Genomic DNA, 12,703 nt, shown 5'->3' on the forward strand with positions numbered 1-12,703 from the left:
GCAGCCTCGTGCATACTCCCATTCTTTGTTGGTGATGTCTTCTCTCCGTGCTTTTGCTCCGTCATTCTCTCATGAATCCACTCTGCACTAATGAGATCTGGGAAACATGCAAGGTGTCTAGGCACTGGGGGTGCCCTCCTTCCTCCATGTACTTGTTTCCATTCTTCCCTCTCTTGCAAACGCCTTGCCTTTGCCACTATCCACAAGTCCACCCACTTGGTCATAATCTTTGGATTGAGAATGCAAAAGTTATCGACCACTCGGGATAGATTCATATCCATGTTAAGTAGTTTCCCCTTTCCACTTGGAAAGTGTGAAGTCATCCCTACATCTTCCTCGTCTGACCACATGCAAGGCATTGAACGATCAACTTGTGCCAAATACTCTGATATGTAAACAAATGCCTCTTGAACTATCCACCCTTCAGCCATACATGCCTCTGGTTGAGACCGTAACCGTACAAAATCTTTGAGAGTCTTTAAAAACCTCTCTAAGAAGAACATCCATCATGCGTGCACTACTCCACATATAGCGATCTCCTCCACCACGTGAACCAAGAGGTGAATTTGACTAAGAAGGACCGATCGAGGAAATGCATCTTCAATGGCACACACAGTTTCTATTGCAAGTGTTTGAGCAGCAGGGATAGCATCTATTTCGATTTCCTTGGAGCTCACAAATCTGCAAGAAAACACACAAGGATACACTAAGTGCTAGTTGAAATTATCGTGTACATAAAAAAGGTGTAGTTGAGTGGAGTCTTGTGGTGTACCTTACTAGCTCTCCTAGTTTGAAAATAGTGTTCCTGACTTTCTTGTCCCGACAGATACACATACTCACCGGCAGAATGAAATACAATGTAAATCAGGGAAAGAGAAAGTGAGTGATAGTCATACACACAAACTATAGATAGAATAGGAAGTATGAAGATTACATGAAGCATCTTGTGCCAATCATGGGACTTCAACTCATGCAATTGAACGCTTCCACCCTTCTTTGCTTTTGTGAAATCTCCCTTTAGCAACCTCATGTATCTTGTTGGTGTGCGAATAGACGCAATGGTACCCTTCACCTTGTCTAATTCTTCTTTGGCTAGCATCCATGGTGCTTTAGAAAGCACAATATTTCCATTTGGGGCACGCCGTGGTGTAGCAGAGGCGCGGAGACATTTTAAAATCCTCAAATCCTCCCTGGTACCCAAAGAGTCCTTCTTGCCAATAATGTAGTCCCATAGTGTTTGGGCTACATTCTTGAATATGTGCACGGGATCCAAGAGGTGTTGTATTTTTAAGTCCTTTCAATATGGAAGCCTTAAAAATATAGAATACCTTGACATACCTTTTGGTGGAGGACACGGAGCCGGATTGTTGTTGTGGTGTTCTTCCCCAATGGTTGCCCAATCTGCCATCATGAGCTTTAGAGGAGTCTTCTGATTTGTTGGAGCCTTGTGCTTGTTATGCCCTTGGGGTAATAAATGATGGTTATTTGGATAGATTACCTTGCGCAAGGAATCGGGCCTCTCCGTCACCAAAGATGCCCCGCAAGTAGGACATGCATTGTGCCCCGATGTGTACAACCCTGCATACATATCATATGGTTAGAGAGATGAGTGAACTAAAGGGAGAGAGGGAAAGAGGGAAAGAGAGATAGAGGAAAGGGGTTACCAGAAATCTCTCCAAGTCCAGGATACTCGTGCATAGTCCACATAAGGATTCCCCTCACAATGGCCTCTCTCCCCCCTTTGCAAGTGAGACATCGACAAACAGGAATGCCTCTCCATAACTCTTCCAACTCCTCGATGAGGGGCTCAAGGTAAATGTCAATATTTGACACTTTGTACTTCCTTGGCACAAGCAAGGAAAGAAGTATATTGCCCTTCTTGGTTGTCCCTCATGGGTGGAATATTGTAGTTGATGATCACCACAGGCCAAGTGCTCCATGAAGTAGACTTAGTGCCGAAGGGATTGACATCATCACTTGCTAACCCAAGCCTCAAGTGTCGAAGCTCCAACCCAAACTCTGGCCATTGAGTTTCGATGTGTCTCCATGGAGGTAATCGGCAGGGACACGCATCATTCCATCATTTGAGCGATGGTTGGCGTGCCACGTGAGAAGCTCCACAATAGACCTACTTTTAAACATGTATTGGATGCGAGGAATTAATGAAAAATTTCTCAATACCTTGCGGGGTAGGTGTGCCCCGCTCACTCATGTCTTGTATCGTGCCTCCCCACACACGGAAAATGAGGTAGCATGTGCGTGCTCATTGTAGTATAGCATGCAATCGTTGACGCATGCATGGATGCGCTCATACTCCATTCCAAGTGCAGTGACATACGATCTAGCTCGTGGACGATCTGGAGGCATATGGTGATCTTCTGGCAACATTTTGCCCATCAAACTACAACAAACATGCGTATTTGTATAATTCCTAGAAGACGGCACCATAAAGCGAGTGCAGAGTATATAAAAGCCACATCCCATACTTACAGAAGTAGTGCATCGACACTTGCATTACGCCAACCAAGTTTTTCTTGCAAGTTGAGGACTTCCAACGATGCTCGGAGCACCGAGTATCGTGCACCATCGTAAAGAGGTTTTCGGACACTCATCATCAATCTATCCTCCGTTTCGGCATCCCATTTAGTGCAGGACTGACAATCCTCCTCACACACGTCACGCTCATGAGCTAGTAGCTCATCACACACGTCGAACATGTGCTCATCCTTTGCCTCAAAGTGCGACGGAGACACCATAGGAGCTGCCGACGTAGAGCCAATGGGAGGATCGCCATACGGTGCACCCAAATCGCCCAGTTGCTCTTGCCTCTACCGTTCCGCCTTGCGTGCCGGTCACCACCACCGAACACAGACCAATGGGGCACCTCCTCAAGAAGCGATGGGTGAGTCGCGCTATCATCTCTCCAAGCACTTTTTTGAGGATGCCAAAACCCTTCGTTCTCCACGTGCTCCAAAGCAATGTGCCTCAAGCGAGGGATTGCCCTTTTGCACTTAGCGCAAGGACAAAGGAGTTTTTCCTTGAGCCAACGATTGCGATCAAGGCCTCTAGGGGGACCACGATCATCCCAGTCGATGTCCTGCACACGCGAAATGTTGTTTATTTAGTCATGTGTCCTAAAAAATAAATAATTAAAAAAGCACTTAATTCCATTAGAAAAATTACATATAGTTAAATTCAAAGGGAATAAATGACAATGAGTGCTAAAATTATTTTTAACTAAAAGAGAACTTAAAAAATGAAATTACTAAAAATTTAAAACTACTATAAAATAAAGTATCCATAAAAAATTAAAAATCTTCATCAAAAAACCCAAAAGGCTAAAAATGAAATAATGTATAGCTAAGGGTAGAGGGGGTGGTTTGTCCCCCCCCCCCTCCCCTGCAACCTTGGATTCGCATGTATCCGTTTGAAATGACCTGTCTCACAGTAATAGAGGCAGTAATTGACACGGTAATTGGTGCGATAATAGTCGCGGTAATAACTGGCGTCTAAAAAAGTCAAGAAGACAGAGTATGGCACGTTTTTGTTGCATACTCTATGTTATTTCTCTACACCATCGCTCCCAAGCTTTCCCCCCCTCTCCTCCACCACCACCCCTCTCCCTTCCCTCTCTCTCCTTCTCCAAGCCCCCCCCCCGTCCTCTCCCTCTCCCTTCCCTCTCTCTCCTTCTACAAGCTTCCCAAGTTTCTTCGAAGGGGCTCCAAGTTTCGTCGAAGGGGGTTTTCTGTCATCGTCTTTGGAAGCTCAACCGCACTACAAAGAAAGAGGTAAACACAAAACAAAGCACATCTTCCCTCTTTCCCGTTTGTTTTCTACTACTACTACCACACACACACACACACACACTCATAAATACAAGAAAAATAGAGAAAATAAAGAATCCATAACATACCTCGTTTATTTGAAAATGGTTGCTTTGCACGGCTTGTTTGAAATGGTTGCTTTGCTACGCTTCTTTGAAAATGGTTGCTTTGCTAAGCTTGTTTGAAAATCATTGCTTTGCTCGGCTTGTTTCGATAGAATGTTAGATAGAAATAGAGAGAGAGAGAGAGAGAGAGAGAGAGAGAGAGAGAGAGAGAGAGAGAGAGAGAGAGAGAGATAAATTTAAAGAGAGGGAGATAAATGGAGGAGGATAAATAGAGAGAGAGGATAAGGGAAATAGATAGATAGATAGAGAGAGAGAGAGAGAGAGAGAGAGAGAGAAATTAAGAGAAAGAGAGAGAGAGATAGATAAAGAGAGTGAGAGAGAAAGAGCGATAGAGGTAGGTAAAGAGAGAGATAATTAATGAGAGGGAGATAAATAGAGAGAGAGAGAGAGAGAGAGAGAGATAATTAATGACAGGGAGATAAAGAGAGAAAGAGACAAAGAGAAAGATAAATGGAGAGAGAGAGAGAGAGAGAGAGAGAGAGAGAGAGAGAGAGAGATAGATAAAGAGAGAATGAGAGAAAGAGAGGGATAGGGATAGAGAGAGAGAGAGAAAAAAAAATAGAAGGAGAGAGAGAGAGAGGGAGAGGGAAAGAGGGAGAGATAGAGATAGAGAGAGAGAGAGAGAGAGAGAGAGAGAGAAATAGAGAGGATGAGGGATAGACTCGGGGGGTTAACCATGTGTAAAAACACCATATCACGTGCGTTCAAAACATGTTTGTAAAATCCCTTATCTGTGAATTTTGTTAAGAATATAATGTACCCTTTTCTTTTAAAATCTGTAATTTTTTTTCAAATTTGAAAAAATAATGCCCTTCTGTATATATATTTGTTTAAGTTTCAAGAACTTTAAATACCTTTTTATTGAACTCATGTGATAGGTTACATTTTTATTAAGTGACCTCCCAGAGGGGATAGATTGAAAGAGAGAGAGAGAGAGAGAGAGAGAGAGAGAGAGAGAGAGAGAGAGAGAGATAGGGATAGATAGAAAGAGAGAGAGAGAGAGAGAGAGGGGGGGGGGGGGGGGGGATGAGAGAGAGATGGAATAGAGGAAGAGATAGAGAGAAAGAAATAGGGAAAGAGAGAGATAGGGAGAGAGAGAGAAGAGAGAAAGGAGAGAGAGAGAGAGAGAGAGAGAGATAGGGATAGATAGAAAGAGGGAGAGATAGAGAGGGATAGAAGAGATAGAGAGAAAGAGTGTGAGAGGGAGGGAAAGATATAGCGAGATAGGGAGCATTAGGAAAATTTTGAACTCATTTTTGGGTCTTTTAAGAGTGCCACATCATCAAAGTTGTACAAAAGAAAGCAACCCGGTAGACCTCTCTAAATATTGCTTAGAACCCCATGATATGACCTATCATTGGAAAGTTCTTGAAAAATAGATTATAAAGAGCCAAGGTCCGAAAAGTTTGGATGACTTCTATGAAAGTTATGCCATTTGTTTTCAATCAGCCATGTTTTGTCACCGTTACGGTAATCTAAAATCACATTTTTCTAGATCTACATGAAGGCAATGTCCGATACATGAATACTATATATCAATAGATAGCATTTGAAGAGTAGATTCTAAATATCCAACCTCCGACAAGTTTGGATATTATTTACAAAAAATTTACCGATTCCCACTTTTTGAAAGCTATGCCACATCAACAATTCTTACAAGGCCCATTTTTGAGTCCAAACTTTTCCTAATGAAAGAGTGTATGAGAGAGAGATAGGGATAGATAGAAAGAGAGAGAGAAAGAGAGGGAATGGGGGAAAGTGAGAGAGGGATGGATAGAGGGAGAGATATAGACAGGATGAGGGATAGATTGAAAGAGAGAGAGAGAGATAGAGAGATAGGAAAGAGGGAGAGATAGAGAGAAAGAGAGAGAGTAGATAGAGATAGAGAGAAAGAGAGGAGTAGAGATTGATAGGGAAAGAGGGAAAGAGAGAGAGAGAGAGAGGGAGGTAATATGCGCGGGAAAGAGAGGAATAGAGAGAGATAGGAAAAGAGGGAAAGATAGAGAGATAGGTAAAGAAATAAAGTAAATAAGAGAGGAATAGAGATCGATAGGAAAAGAGAGAGAGAGAGAGAGAGAGAGAGAGAGAGAGAGAGAGAGAGAAAGGGGGAAAGAGGTAGGGAGAGAGAAAGAGGGCGGGAGAGAGAGAGAGAGAGAGAGGTAATATATGCGGGAAAGAAAGGAATAGATAGAGATAGGGAAAGAGGAAAAGAGAGAGAGAGAGAGAGAGAGAGAGGCAGAGATAGGGAAAGAGAGAGAGTAGAGAGGGAGAGAGTGCTTGCTTTACATGGAGACGCAGGCAAGACTCTGGGATGGATCTTCTGCTTCGTAGTTCAACTACACGACCGAGAGGGGAGAGCGAGAGGGAGAGAGAGAGAGAGAGAGGAGAGAGAGAGAGAGAGAGAGAGAGACTCAGTGAGAGAAATGGAGTTACTTATTGCATTACATTAGAATTGTAATGTTACGATAAATTGATCACTTAGACGTTGAATCTAAGTGCAACCAGCACAAAACGATGGCTATAGTTACAACCATAACATATATATGTGTGTACATATATATTTGCTTATGCATGTATGTAGGCACTAAGTACGGGAGCATAGCACCGGAAGGTTAGACGCTTCCTCTTGGGTATAATAATTTTTTAATCGTGGCGTTGCGATCATTGATCCACTCATGCATGGATTATCGCAATGTAGCTTTGGTTTTACCACGGTTGAGACTGCGATAATATCTAAAGAGCTGCAGTTGACCTTTGGTACTACTAGCCTCTACTTAGGTCTACTAGTATGTATGTATCTACTTGTTTGTGTGCTAATATATTTGTGTGCTCTTTGTAATGTAGATGTTAGACGAGAGATCAACTGGTGAGAAGCAGCTAGCTGGCCCTTCTTTTGGTTGGTTCACATTCCAAGTGGGCTCCCACCCGGGGTGGACATCACCTCCAGCGGACCCGAGTCTTGAGTCGGTGAGAACAAGCAAAGAAATAAAGAATGTTTCTATGTAGTTAACCCTAAACCATGAGTGTCATAGGTTTACTTTTTTTATTTGCAGGCATGGCCATCCTACATCTACCCTTCTCAGGTTCCTCCACCGGTCGTAAATTCAGACCTACAGTGGGCTATCTCTTTACGAGAGCAGTACCTCCGTTCGACGGAGGATTTGTTTAGCCGCTACACTCTGTAGCAGCTTGCGACCTACAGTATTTCTCCGCAAGGCTACACCATGGGGGAGTCAGGAAGGGACTCCTTACCTACAGATCCTCGCACCGACGGCACCTTCCTCTACTTTACCTTCCTATCGTCCTACTCCCCTTGCATCGCAGGGTCCCACTCCCATGGCATCATAGGGTCCTACGCCACTCCATTCTACTCCTGCTTCGTCAGAACATCGTCGATCGACGGACTTCCTCTAGCAGCGCACGTCGACACTCATCTCAGGACAACGAGCGCCGTGAGAGACGAAGCGGCGGCGGATCTTGTGGTTTTGCATGTTTTGGTAGTGGCTGGGGAACGGAGTCCCCACTTTCAGAGCGTGTCACCGCTAATGCAGAGGACGAGGATACTGACGCACCCGTGCCAGACACACATGGGCGCTACTACTACAGGGTTAAATATGGCAGGGAGGTGGACTTCGGCACAGCACAGGATAGAGCATTTCGACACCATCTACAAATTCTTATACATTCAATGTATAAGAACTATTTTATGAAGTTTAGAGACCAACTGCTCGATCATGCACGGTACATTGAGGACGCTCTGTTAGCTAGATTTTCAAACGCCCCCGATCAACGTTTTTCACAATAATGGTTGGAGGGCTACATAAAGACATTTCTAAAAAACATTCCTACCGCATGTGCAACCCCTCTCGAGGAGAGGGGATCTTGTGAGAGAATAGGGGAATCTCTCCACAAATGGCATTCTAGAGAGATTGCAGAGCATTGTAAGCTCATGAGTAAAGGGAAGCCAGTCGACATCGAGCAGAGCAGTCAAGAAGAGGGAAATTGTGTGTGCAATTGAGCAACTCGGTGACTCAACAGTGAGATTTTGTAGAGCTTGAGAAGAATCAAGTAGGGAGCAGGGGTTCCAAAGCTTGAAGAAGTCGGGCCACAACAAGGCATCAAAGTGAAAGCATGGCAAGGGAAGATCTTTGTCAAATTGCAGATCTAAATTGAAGTCGTTAGCAGCATAGAATTAAAGGACAGGAATCGATTGCAAAGCAAGTGGGAGCTCGAAAGTGCAACAAGGGGAGGAAATTGAACAGCTCACATGCGAGAGCTAAGAATTGGAATTGCTCACAATCGACCATTGGAATTGCTTATGTGTGAGACACTTCTTGGCAAAACCTGCAGCAATTAACATCGCTCGTCAAAATTGGCAGCGTGTGCAATTACAATAGATAGTGTTGGAGAGAGGGAAGCGAGCAAAACGACGGTGTGAGAGGGGTTGCAGATTTCTGCAATTTTGGCAAAGAAGGCTATAAATTAAAAGCAAAAGAAAAATTAAAAAATGTTTAATCTCTCTAAGGGTGTTCACACACACACACACACACACACACGACTCTCAAAATCGAGAGAGAGTGTGAACAGAGATTAGCAGCCAACCAGGTCAGAGATCCAGACAGGAGTTATCGTGGTGGCAACATGACAGACGCGGAGTGGGAGTGGTCAATTCAAGAGAAGAGCGATCAAGCTGCGATACAGACACAATGCGAGGCTCGTGCAAGACAAACTCCCACGTCCTATGGCTTAGGAGGCAAGGGAGCTTGGAAGGATAAATATGTAAGATTAATTGAATTATAACTTCGACCGATGATTATAAAGATTGTATTTGATGATTTGGTATTGTTATTGCTAACTTAGAAAAATATCACTCTCTCTCTCGACCAACCAGAGAGATGGTCAAATATCGGGAGCGACATACTGAATTTGATACTTGGCGATGGTTGTTCGAAAACAACCACATCTCTCGGGAGAAATTCGACACAGCGGTTGGACCACTACAAGCGGTAAGTTTAAACAAGTAAATTTGTATCAATTGTTTTGAGCTGTTGATAATTGTTTAATTTGGTTTTGTTTTATGTAGAGTCAAAGTGATCCAACGTACGTACCTCTAGACGAAGACGAGATAGAGGAGGATTAGACAGAAAAATGTTTTGTCCAAACTTTCATAAAGTCCCAATGTGGCACAATGTATATACAACTATTTACTTTTTATTGTAACTTTTTTAAATAGTTGATCTTCTGCATTTTAAATTGTCTATGTAAAGTTAACTCAATTTCAATTCTTTGGTATTTTTTATACTCTTCCAAAAAACAATTGATGTTTCATTGTTTTATACAAGTCAAAAATAAAGGTGCTCATTTATGCCACCCAATTTTGGGTGACCCAAAGGAGCACCTTTATTTTTTGAATTAGCGTGTAGCGACAATAAGCGCGATAATAAACGCGGCAACTAGCGCGGTAATAGCAACGGGTATATTACCGCGACTATTACCGCGCTTATTGTTGAGAAACTACTATCGCGTCCATAGCCGCGGTTATTGCCGCCCCCACAAATTTTTCTCTTTCCTTTTCCCTTTGTTTTTCCGTGAAAATTTATAAACAACTCCTCTTATAGTGTTTGGCTTTTCAAAAGAAACCCTTAGTGTTGTGTTGGGGTAGAGAGACTTTTATTGTTTTCAGTGCATAGTGCATGATAGAGACTTACCTCTCATTTCACATTTTGACATGTCTTTACTTTTCTTGCATTCTATTGTTTTAGAATGCTAAAGTGAAGCTTCACCTTGCATAATTTTAGTAAATTTTACACACACACACATACACACATATATAATTTTTTTGCATTCTATTGTTTTAGAATGCTAGAGTGAAGCTTCAACTTGCATAATCTATACTAATAGATAATGGGGGAGGGAATTGCGGCTCCCTACCCCCCCCCCCCCCCCCCCCCCCCCCCCCCGCCACGTGGCCTCACCTCCTGCATCCGGCGCTCCTCCCCACTGTTCCAAAAGACAGCGGCTGTGTGTGTGTGCCTCTGAGGACGCCGTCGCGCGACTTCCACTACGTGCAGCAGGGAGGTGAAAGAGATCGGCTCAGGAAGAGAGGGAAAGCCAGGGTAGTTGACAACTTCAGTTTTCACTCACTTGCAGATTGGCAAGGTGAGAGAGAGCCGGCTGCGACACAGATGAGAGAGAGAGAGAGAGAGACACAGAGAGAGAGAGAGAGAGAGAGAGAGAGAGATGGTCGACTGTGCGAGTATGACTGTCTCTCTGGACCTCTGGATGTCTGAGTGAAATATAGAGAGAGCAAGAAAGCCTCCCAATCTAAGACAAGCAGCCAAGAGACTCTAACGAGACACTCTCTCTCTCTCTCTCTCTCTCTCTCTCTCTTCCCTTCTTAGCATGAAAGAGGTGTGTGCACACTACGTGAAAGAAAGAGATATGGAGAGGTGTGTGCACTGTGTGACCTGGTGTGTGAGAGTCTAGAGAGAAAGAGAGGGCGAGACAGAGCCGCAAGTTAACATCGTGTGATTTTGGCTAGAGAGAGAATGTCTCAATGATCACCTGCCTGAAAGAGAGAGGAGGACGTACGAGAAAATTGCACCTCCCTCCAGCTTATCATTAGCCTGTAATAAACATTGCTAATCCACTGACGGCGAGGGCAGACAGTGACCAGGCAGAACCGAGCACGGGCCCAAGCCCCATGAGAGAGAGAGAGAGAGAGAGAGAGAGAGAGAGAGAGAGGCATCGCAAAACAGAGAGACTCGAGAGAGACAGAGAGAATTATGGGGAGCTGAACCAGCCCAATCTCCGCTGTAGCTGCTGAGTTTGGCATCTCGCGCTAGAGAGAGAGAGAGAGAGAGAGAGAGAGGGGGGGGGGGGGAAACTTACCAAAATAACCCTCTAATTTGTGGAAATTTCAAAATACCCTTCCAATTGAAAATGGCACGATATTAAGCTGATACACATTTTTGGCCCGTACAAGAGGAGAGAGAGAGAGAGAGAGAGAGAGAGAGGGAGGGTACTGATGAGACGCATGTAAATTTTTCGGTGTGTGCTCCCTGTAGCTCGACGATCGCACATGCATACAACAGAGACACATTTTTGGCCCGTACAGGAGGGGGAGAGAGAGAGAGAGAGAGAGAGAGAGAGAGAGAGAGAGAGAGAGAGAGGGTACTAATGAGACAAGCGTGTAAATTTTCGGTGCATGCTCCCTGTAGCTCAATGATCGCACATGCATACAACAGGATTCCGCGAGAGAGAGAGAGAGAGAGAGAGAGAGAGAGAGAGAGAGAGAGAGAGAGAGAGAGAGAGAGAGGCTTCTTCTGAGTGAATGCCCAAGGATGCACGGCATCGGGCAAGGGGAAAAGGAGAAATTCCACCCCAAAAATGTAATTGGTCGGGACAATCGCGCCGCCTCATGCTCGGGCAGTGTTTGGGAAAAACGTGTCTCAGCTTAATATCGTGTCGTTTTCAATTGCCAAAATACGGGTTGAGTGCAAGAGGAAAAGGAGAAATTATGCCCCAAAATAGAGAATAAGAAAAATAGTGTAAAAACCTAAAAAGTAACCTAATTTTCTAAATTTTCCTCTTGGCAAATTCAAGGAAAGGAATTTTGTATGTTTGGAAAAAAATGCATGTTGGGGGCAAGGGGAAAAAGAGAAATTCTACCCCAAAATAGAGAAAAATAACCTAATTTTTAAAATTTCCTCTTCGCAAATTCAAGAAAGGGAATTTTGTATTAGTTTTTCGGAACATATATCTCGGCTTAATATTGTGTTGTTTTCAATTCCTAAAATGCATGTTGAGGGCAAGGGAAAAAGGAGAAATTCCACCCCAAAATAGCAAAAAATAACCAAATTTTTAAAATTTCCTCTTCGCAAATTCAAGAAAGGGAATTTTGTATGTTTGGGAAGATGGTTTTTCTCAAACACTAGGCCCGGGCAAGGGGAAAAGGAGAAATTCCACCCCAAAATAGAGAAAAATAGTGTAAAAATTTGAGAAAATTAATAACCTATTTTTTTAAAATTTCCTCTTCGCAAATTCAAGAAAGGAAATTTTGTATGTTTGGGAAAATAGTTTGGTTTTTCTCGAACACTAGGCCCGGGCAAGGGGAAAAGGAGAAATTCCACCCCAAAATAGAGAAAATTAGTCTAAAAATTTGAGAAAATAACCTAATTTTTTAAAATTTCCTCTTCACAAATTCAAGAAAGGAAATTTTGTATGTTTGGGAAAATAGTTTTTTTCGAACATTTGGGCCCGGGCTACTGGGGTCAAATTCAAGAAAGGTAATTTTGTATTAGTGTTTGGGAAAAATGTGTCTCAGCTTAATATCGTGTTGTTTTCGATTCCAGAAATGCATGTTGAGGGCAAGGGGAAAAGGAGAAGTTCCACCCCAAAATAGAGAAAAATAACCTAATTTTTAAAATTTCCTCTTCGCAAATTCAAGAAAGGGAATTTTGTATGTTTGAAAAAATAATTTTTCTCGAACACTGGGCCCGAGCAAGGGGAAAAGAAGAAATTCTTCCCAAAATAGAGAAAAATTTGAGAAAATAACTTGATTTTTAAAAATTTCCTCTTCGCAAATTCAAGAAAGGGAATTTTGTATGTTTGGGAAAATAGTTTTCTTCGCACATTGGGCCCGGGCTGCTGGGGTCAATCGTCGCAGTGCCGTAGCAGGTTGTGGGGACGCCAGCTAGAGCATGGTGAATCAAGGTAGGTCAGCAACTCAACGACAACGAGCCAAGGTGCATG

General features: G+C 43.2%; 1 pseudogene; it reads right to left on the minus strand.

Moving 5' to 3' along the window:
• Nucleotides 1–785: 785 nt before the first annotated feature.
• LOC147462752 (uncharacterized) lies at nucleotides 786–1,588 on the minus strand (annotated as a pseudogene).
• Between the last annotated feature and the right edge of the window lie 11,115 nt (nucleotides 1,589–12,703).

This window comes from Adiantum capillus-veneris, chromosome 2, assembly GCF_014529385.1.
Source record: "Adiantum capillus-veneris isolate H3 chromosome 2, ASM1452938v2, whole genome shotgun sequence".
Taxonomy (NCBI): domain Eukaryota; kingdom Viridiplantae; phylum Streptophyta; class Polypodiopsida; order Polypodiales; family Pteridaceae; genus Adiantum; species Adiantum capillus-veneris.